This window comes from Pogona vitticeps, chromosome 4 (genome assembly GCF_051106095.1).
Source record: "Pogona vitticeps strain Pit_001003342236 chromosome 4, PviZW2.1, whole genome shotgun sequence".
In the NCBI taxonomy this organism is placed as follows: domain Eukaryota; kingdom Metazoa; phylum Chordata; class Lepidosauria; order Squamata; family Agamidae; genus Pogona; species Pogona vitticeps.
The window spans coordinates 187035038-187053170 of NC_135786.1; the positions used below are offsets into that span (position 1 = coordinate 187035038).

The window sequence follows — 18133 nt, forward strand, 5'->3', positions numbered from 1 at the left end:
CATAAGAAATTGTTTCTTCCCCAGTTTCTTATTAGTTCTAAGCGAGCTATCAGTAATCATTTCATAGCAGGAAAACTTTCTCAGTAGATCATCTTTGAGAATGGAAAAGGAAGACAATTTTCTAGCCAAAAAGCAGGTCTTTCTAACTGCTTCCCAGAACCAATGGCTTCTTCCCAAGATCTAGCATACCCATTTCATCCACTCCATTTCTTTGCACAATAGCTACAGCTTTACAAGATACTCAGAGCCGAGGCCTGCACTTAATACCAGTAAACAAGGCAGCTAGGTCTGGTGCCGTTACACTTATAGCTGTTCCCATAACCTGCAGTGGTTTCAGAAAAATGTTCCTTTAAAAAAAAGATCCATTACAGAAAAAACCCAACAGTGTATCTATCGGCTTGCTGTCTGACAATGATACCTGTGACTTAAAACCCCAAACTGGACTGGTAGCACTCCGCTCCAATATCCATTCAGGGGCTCTTTCTGCTGCAAACAAGGTATTTGTCTCTTGAGTCCTACCTTCATGTTAAGTGTCCTTTGACCGTCCTATAACTGGGCTCACTACAGCAGACAGATGCCTCTGACTGGATCAGACACAAGATTCTGTTGTGAATACTGGCCTCAACCTGTTTTTATCTGCCAGTCCTTTAGTCCCTGCATAGTTAATTCAAAATATTATTAAGGTGTACTTAACAGAAGAAAGGCCAAAGCTAGTAATTTAAAAATCCATTTTGATTCAGGATGAATTTATGAATCATTAGGACATATTTAACACTGGAGGAAAGTACAGTATACCTTCACTGATTAATTAAAGTATTTTCTCACATACAGAATGGGAAGAACAAACTAAGCTACATTACAACCTGAAACTAAACAACAAACACCCTCTCTGTCACCAAAATTACGTTATTCGTATATCTGCCAAAAATAATTTATCAGAAATGGCCAAAAATTCATTTCCAACTTGGAAAAATTGGTACAGTACAGTTAAATGATGCAAAGGAGGGCTTGAGCCTATTTAAATGGTGGCAGCCCCTTCCCCTCCACCATTTTCTCTGGGGGAAACTGTTTTTGTGAGAGTGGGAAATCTGGTGGGCTACAAAAAAGTCTTGGAGGTGACATATCCCCTGACAACCACATTCTGCCCACTCCTATTTTGCAATATAAGAACTTGCTTGTGCTATGGGCTTTTTGATCTCTTTTCTTCCTTACTGATTTCAAGAATGGATCGTAAATCAGAGGCTTGCTTCCCTGATTCCAAAGGGCTCCTGGACCTTTAGCAACGGCATGACTACCAAAAACACAAAAGAGACAGCTATCCCAACCACTATCTCTGCATTCAGAAGATCTGCACTTTTCTAGTATCTACCTATTTTTCCGATGTTTGAGCAGCAGAAACCTATATGTGGGAGGGTGGAATCCTCTTGTTTACCCTCACAGTTCAGGTTAGACCCCTAGGGAAGCATCATGACCTTCAAATAGGGCTAAAAAACGAATGAATGAATGAACGAATGACTCTTCAATCAATCTGATAAAAGACTTTTACATCCATTTGCAAAAATATATGGAGAGATAAGAATTCTGAAGTTTGTGGACTTGTCTTTGATAAAGAAAAGGAATACAGGAGAAAGATCATACCCATGAAAACAGGGTGGGAGATATGTTGTTGCTGTTTAGTCATTAAGTCGTGTCCAACTCTTCGTGACCCTATGGACCAGAGCATACCAGGCCCTCCTGTCTTACACTGCCTCACGGAGTTCAGTCAAATTCATGTTGGTAGCTTCAAGGACACTGTCCATCCATCTCATCCTGTGTTGTCCCCCTCTCCTCTTGCCTTCACATTTTCCCAATATCAGGGTCTTTTCCAGGGAGTCTTCTCTTCTCATGAGATGGCCAAAGTACTGAAGCCTCAGCTTCAGGATCTGTCCTTCTAGTGAGCACTCAGGGTTGATTTCCTTCAGAATGGATAGGTTTGTTCTCTTTGCAGTCCAGGGGACTCTCAAGTCTCCTCCAGCACCACAATTCAAAAGCATTAATTCTTCAGCAGGCAGCTTTCTTTATGGTCCAGCTCTCACTTCCATACATCGCTACTGGAAAAACCATAGCTTTGACTATGCAGACCTTTGTCAGTAAGGTGATGTCTCTGCTTTTTAAGATGCTGTCTAGGTTTGTCATCACTTTCCTCCCAAGAAGTAGGTGTCTTTTAATTTCGGGGCTGCTGTCACCATCTGCAGTGATGATGGAGCACAGGAAAGTAAAATCTGCCACTGCCTCCATCTCTTCCCCTTCTCTTTGCCAGGAGGTGATGGGACCAGTTAGCCATGATCTTAGTTTTTTCAGACCATTTTTGCGCTCTCCTCTTTCACCCTCATTAAGAGGTTCTTTAATTCCTCCTCACTTTCTGCCAACAGAGTGGAATCATCTGCATATCTGAGGTTGATATTTCTTCTGGCAATCTTGATTTCGGCTTGGGATTGCTCCACTACAGCCTTTCACATGACGTATTCTGCATATAAGTTAAATAAGCAGGGAGACAATATACAGCCTTGTCGTACTCCTTTCTAAATTTTGAACCAATCAGTTGTTCCATATCCAGTTCTAGCTGTTGCTTCCTGTCCCACATATAGATTTCTCAGGAGGTAGATAAGGTAGTAAGATACTCCTATTTCTTTAAGAACTTGAGAACTTGCCGTAGTTTGCTGTAGTACACACAGTCAAAGGCTTTTGCATAGTCAATGAAGCAGAAGTAGATGTTTTTCTCAAACTCTCTGGCTTTCTCCATGATCCAGCACATGTTAGCAATTTGGTCTCCAGTTCCTCTGCCCCTTAGAAATCTAGCTTGTACTTCAGTCCACATACTGCTGAAGCCTACGTTGTAGGATTTTGAGAATAGTGTGTGAAATGATTTGGAGATATATTCCCAAAGAAACATACATTCCTAGCACTAGTAGACAGTGTGTCCAAGTGTCTGTTTTGTGTGGGTGTGTTCTCATCCAAGAGTTCCAGGATGAGATGTCTCCTCCACTTCCCCAGTTCAGGCCATGGTTGCCAATAGTTCCTAGTACAGCTACCAGTCGCTGCCTGGGCCCAATTCAAAGTGCTTGTTTTGATGTATAAAGCCCTAAACAGCTTGGGCCCTGGATACCTGAAGGACCGCCTCCTTCCATATGAATCTACCTGGCAATTAAGATCTGAAAGAGCCATCCCTCAAGGAGGTAAGAGGGATGGCTTGTAGACAAAGGGCCTTTTCAGCAGCTGCCCCCAGGCTATGGAATGCCCTCCCAATTGAGATTCATCTGGCGCTGCCGCTGCCGCTGATGACATTTCGGTGCCAGGTCAAAACTTTTCTGTGAGTCCTGATGACAATTTTTAGAGCATTGTATTTTTAATTGTATTTTAATTGTTTAATTGAATTCAAATGATTGTAAGCCACCCAGAGACCTTTGAGTAGTATGGGTGGAATATACATTAAACAAACAAACAGGTAGATAGATAAATAGATAAATAAATAAGTAAATAAAAAATCCACCTTGCATTTGTATCTACAGTTTTCTGCTGGTCTTTCTGCTGGACATTAGGAGGGAGCATATAGGATATTAGGGCAAGTGAGCACATTGCTTTAGTGGATCCAAATGGATATTTGCAGAGGAATTTAAGAGGCAAAAGAGAAGGAAGCAGTTCAATGGGACAGAGAAGAAAGGGGGGCCTAGAGAAGTAAAAATATCCCAAAAAGTTGCAATTCACCAGGTATCAACAGTATCCAGTGTGGGACATTAGGCTTTGGGGTTGTTGGCAGAGATGTGGAGAAGGAGAGAGGGACTGTGCTTGCCAGCAGGCATGCGACTGGAAGTGGAATTAGTAACAAAACATAAATATTACCTTCATTTTTTCCTTCTTCATGAACCTCCATGGCATTAACACTGCCCATCTCTTGTCCTCCAAAATATTCAAGCCCCCTGTCTGAAACATACCCCATCCTTTGGGGGGGGGTGGAGGTGAGGGGGAGAAGTAATACTTGAAGTAAGAATCAGTAAAAATATAAACTGAAAAACAATATTGTAGAGCGTCTGGCTTTTTTCTTCTTCCATTTCCATTTCCAATTGCCAAACTGTCCTCTCTGCTTTTTTTTATGTAAAACTGCAGATGTCTTCTTATTAATCAGGATCCTAATATGTTCCAGATGAACAAACAACTCCAGAGCTATAGCACGTTCTACTCTTTTTAAACCCAGGATTTATTAGGGGAGGTTTTTCCAAAATCTCTTAACTTAAAAAAGATGTGGGGTTGTTGTTTTTTTGTTTCTTGCTTCTACAGGAGGAACCTAATAAATGCCCTAAAACTGCGCTTGTGTTCGTTTCCAATACGGAATGTAAGGTTTCCAATCCTGATGCATAACTCTGTTCAAATCCTCTGAAACCTCAGATAATTTTCCAAAATAGATCTTAAGTGTGTTGAAAACATCAAAAACAATTAATATAATGTGGTAGTAAAAATACCACAGCAACCTCATCCCTTGATTTTTTGCAATGTAGACAGAAACACATATACACACACTCCTAATATTCATCAGTGTCATCTAAAGTACTAAGTTTAATACTAAACTATGATTTTAAAGAGCAGTTTGGTACACACAGCAGAGTATTTTTCTGCAGCATTACTTTACATAAAAACAGGATAATTTAAGAGACTCTACATCTTAGTATCATTTTAATTAAGCCATAACTGTGCTTTTATGGTGCTAATATTTTTCAGAAAGTCTAGCTTGCAATCAAAGCACAATTTAAACATTACATTATCCACAGCAATCACTCTCTTTCATATTTTAAGTTATACTCTTTGAGAAATGAAGAAAAAAGTGTTCTCTCCATGCAATAAAAAATGGGGCAATGAGGATATAATGATACTGTCTAAATATATACATTATCACAATGCATGACTAATAGCATATTTATTTCACAATACACTGAGCCTTCCTGAAGCCCCCAACTCGGAAATGCATTTACTGACACCAGGCTCCTAAATATGGTTCTAAATATAGGCCTTCTCTAAGTACAGAAAAATGAGAGGGAGGACAGGAGTAAAGGTTATAGTAATAACAACATACCAAATCCATTCTGAACCAAAGAAAGAAAAATGCAAAATCTCTGGCGTGTTGTAATAAAATAAGATAAGAAATTGGTACCATGCCAAACTTACCATCTTGCTCTGCTCCAGAAATAGACATGTTCAGAAAATAGTATTTTATTAATCTTTTAAGACACCAATTCAATAAATAAATAACTAATTGCCCACAAAATTGACATGTTTAGTATTGTCAGAAACAGTAACAATGTTTCCCTTTCTGATGCTTTTGGAAGTATTTGTCTCTCACATGGGCCAAAGTAACACATACACTGCAAAATATGGAGAACTAGAGAAGAGGTCATGTTAAACAATGTCTTGTATAGGTGCATTTGGCTTTTATACAGAAGAGGGATGCATTTCACTATTTTAGAACTTGCTTCTTCTGAAAGGAATAACTAACACCATCCTAACAAATAGTTTCTCCAGCACCTAGAGTACAGTTATTAGCTCCTTCAAAATAAGCAAAAAGCTAAATACGTTTTTACCCTATTCAAGGGTTTGGCCTGAATGTGTGTGGAGAACACAGCGTGACGAGGACTGAGGGCACTGTGCAAGGTTTCCCATCATGGAAGAGCTTCTAATGCAATAAGCTTGAAGTGTCCCTTCAGACCATTGCTCTGTATATTAAAAAAAACTAAGAGGAGACAGCAGAACCAAAACACACAGGGAATTTTGCAGCCAGAGTTCTCGCCCAAAACGTTTACACTCACGTATAAAATGCTAGCAGACAGAAGACCTGTGATTATTCACAAGCATAGGAGATTCTGTAGGCAGATACACATACGCCATGGGTTTGCACAGTGATATATGCTCCAGTTTACTCCATCATTTTCTGCTTAATGGGTACATCTGTTACTGTAACATCCAAACTCAGTCAATTACAGTTTCTTAAAAGAAATTAGCCACTAAGCTAGACTTGAACAAACTCTTCAAACCATTATTTTCAATTCTGTTTTGGACAGAAACAAAGGCTTACCTGATCCAGACATCACAGCATACTATGGTATACTGCAAACTGGCATGCATGACAGTTAGGTGGGTGGGGCTAGATCACATGAAGGGGAAGGAGCTCTGAATGTCTGAAGCACATATCTCATAGCTAAACTGTAGTTTGGACCTGACATATAAGATGTGCTGGTGTAACATCTAGACAACTTAGCCAGTCAGATGGGTATATCCTCTTGAGGCTCCTAGACAGAGGAAGGGTTGATCTGACAATTCCCTAATCTGGAATAAACCCACTGATCTACATTAAGACACAGTATTAAAAGCTTAAAGTTCTCTTCCAAATGTATGTAAATAATGTTTGTACACAATAGTACTGTGACATATTTTTATCATCTAAATTCAAGTTAAGACACTTCTTGTGTTCTTGACTGGAAAGTTGGTCACAAGTATAAAAACAAATGTAATAGTGGGACAGAACCTGGAACTGGAATGTGAGTCCAGTGGTAAATTGTTCTGTTCCCTACAGAGAGATTTCACAGCTGGGATTCAGGAGGGCTCTTATTCCATGAGCTTTTAACTACTTGTATTCCCACAGTAGTGACAAAATAGCATTAACAGTGGAAACACGAAATCAGAAACTTCTCAGCTGGTGGTTTTTAGCTACCTACTCAAACTTTCCCGACTTCTTTCGCTTCATTTAACTGTAACCAAAACCATTTATCTACCTGTTTTTCAAAGTGCATTTTTATCTGGAAAAGATGAACTCCAAACAATTTTAAGTGCCATGTGCAGCTAGAGAATACATAGACTCAGAAACTTGTGATCTCCCCAAGTATCTATAACTTTATTATTGTTGATGTTCTTATACTGCTAGATATCTCCTCCCCACCTCCAAAATCACACACATGCCCCTAAAATATATCAGCAGACTGCAGTTCACTTTCTGGCTTTCCTAGTACAGAAGTACCCAGTACATGGGAACTTAAGTCTTCTCTCAGCATTAATAGTCACACACTATATGCATTACTTCCTCACTTCTTCTATCTTTCTGATTACTTGTATGCAGTTTCCTTCTTTTTTCATGTCTTCTGAATCCCACACCCTTCCCCAAAGGATACATGATGGAGAAGTGCCATGCATATGGGAAGCCATCTAACACAATAAATCCCCATGTAAATATTATGCAAATTTGTAATAAATTACACCTGCAGAGCAAATTTATTGCTTTGCTGAAAGGCTCTAAAATAGAGATTTGTCCTGTATACATTTTAATGCACTTCAAAACATATATTAAATAGCCTATTTCTGTTAGACAGGCCATTCAAACTTTTAAGTGCAAAGTAAATATCAAGTGCTATGTTTGTAATAATACACAGCCGCAGCATAAGCTTTTTGTGCTTTTCACCTCCAGTGGGGTCCAGGAACACATAATTGCTGCTTTCCCCTTAGTTATCTAATCATTACACTGAATGCGAACCTGTTTGCTATTATTTCAGAATTCATAATTATTATTGTAAGTAATAGTAAGTGCTTTTGTTGTTCAAAAACCATTGTGAATCTTAGTAGTTAATGGATTCTGGCTTTTTAAATTTCATGTTTTCTAAGCACAACATAAAAAGGAAAAATGACTTTAATTTTGATTAGTTTTGTATGAAATGACATCCATATGCAGTAGAAACATTATATATCATTGTATTATATATCAAGCTCTTCTCTCTTCTCCTATTCCTGTACCCACAGGATAATGTCTCAAAAAACTGTAAGGTTATTACCCTTTTAAATTCTTTTGCCTTGTTCCTATAAACAAGAAACCAATATTTCTATTTCTTCATGTTCTTGGTTAATTTCCTCTCTCAAATGAATCAATTACCAAAGAATTACAATCTCTGTTTCCTTGCCAAGAAAAGGGGGAGGGGATCTGAGAAGCAAGTTAAAATTTCCTCAAAGAGAAGTGAAAAAAATGAAACAGAAGAGGAATCTACACTACCTTTTCTTCATAAATTTAGTTCAAGTTAACAAAAATGTTAGGATGTACTTCTGTCATCATAAAAAAGCTTTTTGCAAAATTAAAAACTGTGAAGGAAAACTGTTTGAAAAGGAAGTGAAAATAAAATGCTACCATTTGTCAATTATATGTCAAAATGAGGAGTTTTCTGTATTCATTTGTCTTTCCTCTTAACTAGCAAATGCACAAGAAAGAGAAGAATAATGGAAAAGAAAAAATGAGTCTTTCCTGAATGAGAAAAAAAAGTACCTCAAGGCAGTCTTTAAGATGGCATAAAACATATTCTTGAAGCAAACTGAGGAGATCTAAACTCCGCCACATTCTAGTGCGGAGGCACCACACATCTATGACCCATAAATTAAGGCCTGATTCAATAGACTAGGCAACAATGTCTTATTAGTGAACATTCTTTCTTCTTCTCATTTCCAGCAGCTCCCTACATCTCCCCAAATATGTTCTGCAGTAAAGTTGGTGAGGTCCAGAAGCTGCAGTGGGGAGATCAAGTTCAGTTGGTTCCACTAATGGTTCTTGTCACATTGTGGAAGTATATCATTGGTTTCCTCCCCCTGTTTGCTACCTGCTTGCCACTGAAGATTATATCCAAGTGACAGGAGCTGTATACAGCTAGCTGCAAGTTTACATCCATCTCCAAGTCTTTATTAAAATGGTGTAGTACAGCTACACTGTCATCTTGCAGGACCAGATGGATCCATAAAGGACTCCAAATTGATGGAACATTCAGTTTTTGCTAGCAGCCACATCACTTTTCAACAGCACCTAAAGTTTTTGTAATCTTTCACTGTTTACACATAAAATGGTAGCCAAAGAAACACATCCAGCAGACATTCACATAACTAACCCCAGCCTGATTTTCCTTATTTCTTCTACACTCCATGTTTGTCCTCTGCATGCAAACGTAAGTGCATCCATCCTATCCTTTCATTAACTACACACCTCTTCTACTTCTGAAATACTACTGGATTAGTCTGTTTCAGCAACAGAAACAGAACAATACAATGGAGTCTTTAATATTAGCAAAATTATTCCAGCACAAACTTTCACAGATTACAATATGCTTTGCCAGACACATGGAATCCAACAGCAGGACTACACACTTATACACAGTACTGTATATAAAAAGGATGCTCCACAGAAATTATCAGTAATCCATAAAAGGTTATACTGAAACAAGTCCCCCTTTTTTTCGTTGTTACAATTCATGTGCCTGGTGGCCAGGTTACAACTCAGAGAATAACCAGTTCTTTGTTTTCTCACAAAGGAGAAGACACACTAGTAAGAAAAGAAGATCATTATCGAACTCTTCACAAACACAAAATCCTAAATAATTTCACCAGCACTCAGAATAGGATGGCTGTCTGCTCTGAAGATTATTTATTGTTTGGATGACATTTACCCTGTTCTTAATGTAAAATAAAATACAATAAAGGAAGGAAGGAAAGAAGGGCTCTGATATGTTAGCTTACAAAGATCAATAATAAGATAGTCCCTGCCCTTAGTTTTACAATCTAACAGACACCACACAAAAAGAAAATGGATTGGGAAGAAGGAAAATGCAAACTCAGCTAGTAGTTCAGAGAAGGAAAATGTTTGGCCCTGCGCATGTGGCTACACTGTAGCTCCAGACATGGCGGGAGCTGCAAACCACCGACATAGGGAGTTTCACATGTTCCCTAGCAGTTCTCACTAGCAAAATCAGTAAAACAGTTGTAGTGACCAAGGAAAGAATCTGCTTGCTCCTGTGATTAGAGCTGACAGAGTGGTACTACTTCTCTTAGTCCAGTGGTTCTGAACTTTGGGTTACTCAAGTGTTTTTGGACTGCAACTGCCAGAATACTTCAGCACCAGCTGTGCTGGCTCAGGTTTCTGGGAGTTGCAGTTCAAAAACACCTGAGTAACCCAAAGTTAAGAACCACTGTCTTAGTCCACTCTGCCGCAGCCTAGTGAAATGGCCACTACCGGATTACAGCTCATACAGGAAGACGCCTGAGGAAGGGGACTTTGCAACAGAGCTGATGACTAGAGCAACCCAATAGAGTTCAAAGAATTATCCTTTGTAAAAAGGACAGTGACAAATGACTATCAGCAACACCAAAATGCCAGCAATAATTCTTATTGGTTTATATACATGATGCAATCCATTCTTCACCTCACAATGAATGTGTACTTTGCAAATAATGCAAAGGAAATGTGTATTTAGCAGCAAATTAGAATAAAATTTCCAGGAAACTGCGGCTAAGCAGTGCTACCAGCCCCCCCACACACACACACACACAAAAGGTAGCACACAATATTAAAACAGATCTGCAGGAGTACTGAACGAGTTAATGATATCTCAAACAAAATAAACAAAAAAACAAAGCAGACATTTTGAAAGATACCTTCAACATTTTAAGCGAAGTTTTGCAAAGGTTTAAAAGTTTTATGCTTCTCATGCATCATTTAAAAGGCTAAACAGGGTGTTTGGTTGGATGGTTGATTTTTAACAGATATACCTTTAAAAAAAATTTTATCTTTGATCGAAGGCGCATCTTGCTAACCAGACAACTGTGGGAGCACTATACTACGTCCCTACTCGTAAATTAGTGGGGCACAGCTAGATTAAAATTTAGGAAAGGAAAGAGAGAGGAAAGAGTAAGTATTTAAGCTATCTGGTTGATTGCCATTTAAAATGTTGCTCATGCAATATTAATGCATGGGAGGGAGGCAGAATTGTATGCATCTATACAGCACTATACACATACCAACCACTCCCGGGGAAGGAAAGAAAAGGCATTTTCAAACCTTTCTGGCACGTTCCCTACAAATGAAGCAGTTTTACATTTGGAAAGAATTGCTCGCACTGTAAGACTCCGGACTCATCTTCATACTTACAATGCCCAAGTTGAACATACATGAGGGGGTTACAGAGTTGAACTAGTGAAGGCCTGCCAGTATTTTGGCCTTGGAAAAAAAGCCTCCAAGGGTGATCAGCTTGCTGCTGTGCCCTTCTGCTTGACACACACATGCAAACACGCAGTGATCCATGAAGACAGAGTGAGTCAAATGAAAGAAAGGTGATGAGTTGACAGCATCTGCTAAAGGATGTCCAGAGAAGCTAAGATTGAATGGTGGGGATGTTTAAGGTCTGGCACTTATCCACAGACTCCACAATAAATGTTTAGGGAAGAATAGAGTCAAGTTCTTTGTATATCTGCTAGTCAGATTTCAGAGAGCTCCCTCTCCCCCTTTTGCTTCTTAACCCTTATATCACTCTGACATCCTGCTACACTGACATAAATTTTGCACTTACAAAATACAAGTTTCCTAGTCTCCAGATGTAACCGCCACCAACATATACATAAAGAACACATAATCCAACTCTTCTCCCACTTCACGTACATGAGAAAAAGCTATTTTAAAGTATATCAAACAAAACACATTTTGATAATGTATAAAGATAATACCCAGTAGATTCCTGAAAGATACATGAAATTAATCCCTCCCGTGAAGGCCTTGATGCAAGCTTTTCACTCTTGGGATAAATTTAAAATCCCACAAAGCCCATGGTTTATTTCTTGCCTCGACAACATCACCAAATACACAGATAATTTCTGAAACAACATAAAACGTTGTTTTAAAATTGCTTGCACTCGAAAGAAGAAACACAGAGAAGAGAGCACGAGACTTTAATGATCACTTAACTTATCTCTCTTAATACAGACGGGATTCAAAGAATTGTCCCTGTCCCCTTGTCCTCAAGTTTCTAATCTTGGTCCCTAGTTGTTTTTCTCTAAATGCTGTCCTTGGGTGACCTCATCAGAATGCTGATGACAGGATGCTTCACCTCTCTACTTTAGAACATTTATGCTTCCATCAAATTCCACATCTTCACTGCTTGATATTTCCAGCTGGATGTTTCAGCACAGTCTCATAGTCACTGAAATGGATCCAGAGTTGAATGAGCACTCCCTTCCTCGGGCAGCCCTCTGAGGATCTGGAAAATCTATTCCAGAAGGCTGAGAGACTATCCAGTACAGCCCCAAAACTGGCAGAAGAAAGACGAAAAAGGTAGAGATTATTTTTTTCCCTCCCTCCACTCATGAAGGGTACACTGCAGCCCTGCCCGCAAATGTTATGTGCTTCCTGTGTGTGGAAAGACTCCTGTTCCCATATGAGCTGAGCTGTATCTAACCCATAACATTGAAGGCCAGGTGCCTCACCTTTTCCTTAGGCCTTCTTTCCCTGCATGTACCATCCACCCATTAGGCAGGCTGGAAAGATTTGATCCCTCCATTCCCTTGGCTAGCTGTCATTAACCTGTTCCTAACTCAACAGTTGCTTTTTCTAGCACAATATCACCCTGTCTCTCAGTTTCCACAGCTAAACCTCTGGTCAATTTTCTACTACTTGACTACTGACACTGAAATCATGTAATTCTCTTACAATTCAGGTCAAGTTATACAGCTAGTGCAAGTTATGCTTCTTCTAAGCTTAAATCCATACATAGAAGGATGCTTGATCGTATAATTCTGATGTTATTCTAGTGACACTTTTGGAAGAACAGTAATTTCCCAAAACATCTGACTTCTCTCTAGGCAAAAGGGAAGGTTAGCTTTAATAAACGAGGTATATCTACAGAGTTGGCCACATAAAACTTCTGAAATCAGTTTCCCTGTTACTTAGTTAGTTGATTTTGTTTGCTTGTTTGTTTCACCTTGAGTGCTTGCAAAATAAAAAATAAAAAAAAAATCTACCAAAACCTATGGCTGAAAGTACCCAGTATAAACAGATATCTAATTTCTGCTATGTTTAGGTGCCATAATTTTTCACTCAAACACCCTTCACATTTGGTGTCACAAAGGTGTAGAATTTTAATGACTCATATCTGATAGGCTACTCCTGTCCAATTCATTCATCAACATGAAAAATCATGTGTGCTATATCTACAGATTCTTGATGACAGCAGTTAAGTCAGTAATGTACCACCAAGTCTTATAAATCATCCACAGCAAAAATTAAACTAGTGTAAACAATGGCAGTAAAAACTAAGATGGATAAGAAAGGCCCTATCTCACATCAGGAATCTTCAGTAATTTCACCACACTTAAAATGTCAATACTTTGACATGATATCTGAGTTCTTATGATTAAAAAAACAGATAAGCATTACCCATAAGAGGCATCGGAGATGGTAAAAAACAAATCAAAACTGCATTGTATTTTTTAATTATTATTTCAAAATGACAAGTTTATTTAGCTACTTTGTGGAAGGTCGCTGATTCAAGCTGGGGTTGTAAGAACACGTGATCAAATTCCATTTATCTCAATGGGATGTACTCAAAAGTAAGCACGTTTATGATCACAGCCTGTCCCATTAGCACCAAGGCAGATAACATTATCAGCACACTAGACTTGTTGTACACAGGCTAGAGAAGAAACCCCTCGACTTAAATTTTCTGACCCCAGCCCCAGCTGCAGTTCTGTTGAAACTAAGCAGTTACATTTTCTTGCAATTTTATCCTTTAATTGGGAGACCACTGATGTGGCACTATTCCAAGACTTCTGCTCAAGCTGTTTATCTTCTTCTACTATCATGTCACAGTATGACTGGCCAAAAGAAACAAAATTACATTATGCCTTAAAAAGTGAAATCAACTGACACACATTCTCAACTGATATAATTTTTATTAAATGTTTATTATTTATTTTCTTGTATCTTTTCTCTCTTTCTAACGCCTTTAGCCTCTCTCTTTTCCTAAAAGTTTATAAGCACCCAGCTAAATTGTTTAATGATCTATTTATCTCTGTAAGAAAGAACTGTAACATGATGTATCAGAGGTTATGAGCAAACATTTTGTTTTACCCTTCTTCTTCTGATCCCTAAAATGTTTTAAAACCTAGTCCTGATAGTAGTATCTAAGCCCTACATATTTACAAGGTTTTGTGGCAGAGTAATCAGACACTAGTGGTAAAGAGTTACAAGTAACATAGAAACCTATAACTAGTTACTTTTTAGGGTGCAACATAATTATATTTCAAAAGTAAAGTAATGAGTAGAAGCAAAGTTACTTTGCTGGCATACAGTGCTTTTTTCCTAGTTATTTTTAAAAAGCTAAACTTGAAGGGCACATCAAGGTATTTTAGAGGCATGTTGAGATGATGGAAAAAATTTAGAAGCAGTGAAACAAGTAATGTAATGAGTTACCTGTTCAACGTTATAACAAGTCGCAGCAGCAGGTTACTTTTCAAACACTGTCATAGAAACAAATTAATTTTAAAATCATTTTTCAATTTCAGTCCTTATTCCACAAATTAATACATACCTCTCTGAGCTGGTCAAGATGCGGTAGGCACTGTTCATCTGCTATGTTGTCTCCCTCAAAGATAGACAGTGATAGAAGCTATCCTTTCATAGCTGCTTGTGCTGCATTTCACTTGTAGGCAGACAGCCCCAGATTTAACCCTTGGCATCTGTAGGTAGGTCTGGAAAACTCTTATCTGAAATCCTTTAAATCCACTGCCAAATAGCACCAACAGTATTGGACAAGACACCCATTTGGCCTGACTCAGAACATGGCTGCTTCCACGTTCCTAACATCCTTTGTCAGGAACCCACAGAAACTTATACAAATAATTCCCATTATTCATATAGCTGCTCCCTTTTACTTTTGATTTTAGGGGCAAATATGTTTATTTTGGATATGTTGGCAGGGCATAAGAAAAGGGGAGAGAAAAAAATAGGTGAAGGGCATAACTCAGCCTTCCTCATCTTGGGGCCCTCCAGATATGTTGGGCCTACAATTCCCATCATTCTCATCCTTGACAATCCTCTGTTTTATCTTGCTCTGCTTGCCTGCCTGAAAATACTGGGGCCCCCGGAAATAGGCAGCATGCTGCAGCATGATCCATGTACTGCTGTTGTGCTGTTCTTGATGCTCTGCATTTACAAAACTGAGCTAGGAAGGGAATAAGCGATGAGGAATTATTCTTAAGGCTCCTCCCACAGACACTTTCAAGTCTGCTGCACTCATTTCCTAGAAGACTTGCTCTTTCCAGTTCCGTTTGATCTGCTTGCTCCAGGCAGAGGACAAGAAGGAGCACTGCCAGCCATAGTTACACAAGGGGAAGCTCAGACCCTTTGTTTTCTTCCTGGGACACAGCCAAAAATGACAAAACTTGAGAACCCTGGCATAACCACATCACAGTAAAATGCTGCAAGTCTTCGAGATGCTTACATACCTACTAACCTACCTCCATTGCCTTATAAAGGAAAATCTTTTTTACTGATATTGCTGAACAAATAACTCCATTGATCTTGCAGTGCAAAGAAATTTGGGGAAATATGTTACAGTTCTGCATTGGCATGATGAGAAACTAATGCTGTTTCCTTTAAAAAACCTACAGGAAATATGTTGGCTTTATGGAAAAATGCATCCATGTTCACCAGATTACTATTCTATGCAAAACTTGCCTGGCAGTATTATTTATTTTATTTTATTTTTATTTATTGCATTTATACCCCATCTAGCTAGTTGAACGACCACTCTAGGTGGCTAAATGCCACCTAAGTAACAGGGGCAGAGGAGGGATGTAAATTAGTTGTACTTTAGAGAAAAAGGTATAAGGGGGAGAATTATCTAAAAGTGATTTTGCATGGGCTTGTGATATCGTATCCCATGTGAATGTTTTCAATGGACATGAATAGAAGCTTGAGAACATAAATCAATATGGCTTTCTATCCTTGGATTATGAAAAAAAAACTGCCTTGAATCCTTTCTTAGGAGAAAAGTGGGGTAAAATTTTTTAAATAAATTTTAAAAAATAGAGGTTTACATAGATTTATACAAGAAAATTCTCAGAATTCCAAAGACAAGCTATTTCAGCTATACATTTGCAGTTTATAATGCCACCCAAACTCTCTGTGGAATTACATATAGAACAAATGAGAGGCTATAATACATATCATAAGTACCTAATATAGCCTTATAAATTATAGGCTTTTACAGCCTCGCATTTTACAACGTAATGTCTCACACAGACGTGTGCAGGCATGCACGGCAATGATACAATATCATGACACAAGAGAATGGTATCATACTTAAGCTTCAATAAAATCCTGTATTTGTGGCACAACAAAACAGAAAAGCAAAACGAAACAATACTTCAAGGCATAAACTGATTTTGCAAGGGAAAACAGCCTGCATTGTACAGAAAGACAGGAAACGGCAGCTGAGCACGTCTGGACCAAATCGGAAATACGAACGTTTTGCTACACGGGAAGCATCCTGCTCTAAGCTGACCCAAGGGAGGTTCCAGGCGGGACTCCATACTCAAGAGACAGGGCAAAGGGTGCCTCACACCACTGAGCAGCACTCTATCCAGCAGATTGAGAAGCAGCGCTTGATCGGCTTCCCTGGGATTCCGACCCACATCTCCAATGTAGAGAAGGCTGAAATGGCAGTGTTGGCATTATGACAGTAATAATGGGGAGCAACCCTGGCATTTGAACCTCTTCTCATTCAAACTCTGACAAACATGAGAAATCGAAATCTTGGCATTTTATTTGTAAATACTTTAAAACTGTATGGTTTTGCCTGAATAAGTGTGATATGTTCCACTGATTTTAATAAAACATTCCAGGTAAGTGTGGTTGGATGCAGACCACAACAACTTCTTTATTATCACGTGACAAAAACAAATCCAGCCAATACACATTCTCATCACAGGATATAAATGACAGATATAAATGAGAACAGTACAGAAGCAAGCTTAACTATCAGTCCTGTAGGACGTATGACAAAATATTGTGCCTTCAAAGCAATCCAGCACCAGATGCTTTGAAAGGAAGTGTCTAAACAGCATTAATAGAGTAGTCTAGTTCCTGTCATTAACTTGCCCTTCCGGTAGTCCAAGGCTTGGGGGGCCCCTGCTCAGAATAAGGCTGACTAATAACCATTGGTAAAAGCTTTACCTTCTTGGACATACTGAGACATTTTCTGAAGTCAATTAAAACTATTTACCCTTAATATTCCTATATGTTTAAGCTTCCCTATTAAAATGTTCTTGTAGATAACGACAGGTTAGCCACCTGTAATTTTGGTTCTTTGAGTGGACCTCTGTGATTCACACCCTGGGTGATCCATGCCTGCATGGAGCCTCATCAGAAAGTTCTAGAGTTTCTGCGGCAGCAAAAATCACATTAGAATAAGTCCCCTCCCCCTCGTATAAGTACCTTGGCGCCAAGGCTCCCCTTTCAGTTGTGTCAACCGCCGCTATATTAAGCAGAATGGCGTGATAGTGGGGAGGATGAGCAGGATGTGTGAATCACACTCGAAGAACTACAATTACATGTGGGTAATCTGTCATTCTTCTTCATGGCCTCTGTGAATCACACCCTGGGTGACTAAAAAACTTTCTTACCGGGAGGCAGGGTGTCATGCCAAGGTAGAGGCTAGAACAGCACGTCCAAAGGCCGCATCAGACATCTGCCAGAGAGCAAGTCTATAATGGTGGATGAAAGTGGATGGCTGTGCCCAGGTGGCAGAGGCGCAGACATCCGGAAGAGGTATGCCACGTAGGAATGCCGTAGAGGTCACCACTGCTCTGGTGGAAGGGGGTGAATCACCTTCGTGACTGATTTGTGTGCCAGCTGATACGCGAGGTGAATGGTTGAAGCGACCCATCCAGATTTGGTATGAGACATTACCTGGAGACCTTTAGTAGGTGGTTGGTGACTTATGAAAAGTTGAGGTGAACGCCTGAAAGGCTGGGTGCGTTGGACGTAAAAGGCAAGGGCTCGCTTAACGTCTAAAGTATGGAGGATTCTTTATTGAGTTGCGGACGGTGACAGGAAGGAGGAAGGAAGGAAAGATAAAAGGCTGAGAGAGATGGAATTGAGATACAACTTTGGGGAGGAAAGAAATCTCCACAGATAATTTGACTTTGTCCAGAAAAAGTCAATAAGGACAGTTGTGACATAAGGCCGGTAGTTAGTAATGTTAGTGACCATTGTGGGGAGGGCAGGTGGGTTCTGGGTAGATGTGAGATAGACCTTTAA

At 39.3% G+C, this 18133-nt stretch overlaps 1 protein-coding gene across 18 annotated transcripts in view; it reads right to left on the reverse strand.

Annotated features, from left to right (window-relative positions):
* Positions 1-18133, reverse strand: part of ZNF521 (zinc finger protein 521) — a 366934-nt gene that overhangs the window by 264657 nt on the left and 84144 nt on the right. Inside the window, exon 1 of one of the 18 annotated variants that reach the window (XM_078392630.1) lies at positions 14400-15048. The exons of the other annotated variants lie outside the window; for them this stretch is intronic. The gene's annotated coding sequence lies outside the window, so the exon portion shown is untranslated. Of the gene's footprint in view, positions 1-14399; positions 15049-18133 lie in introns of those variants that run through there. 18 annotated transcript variants of the gene reach the window in all.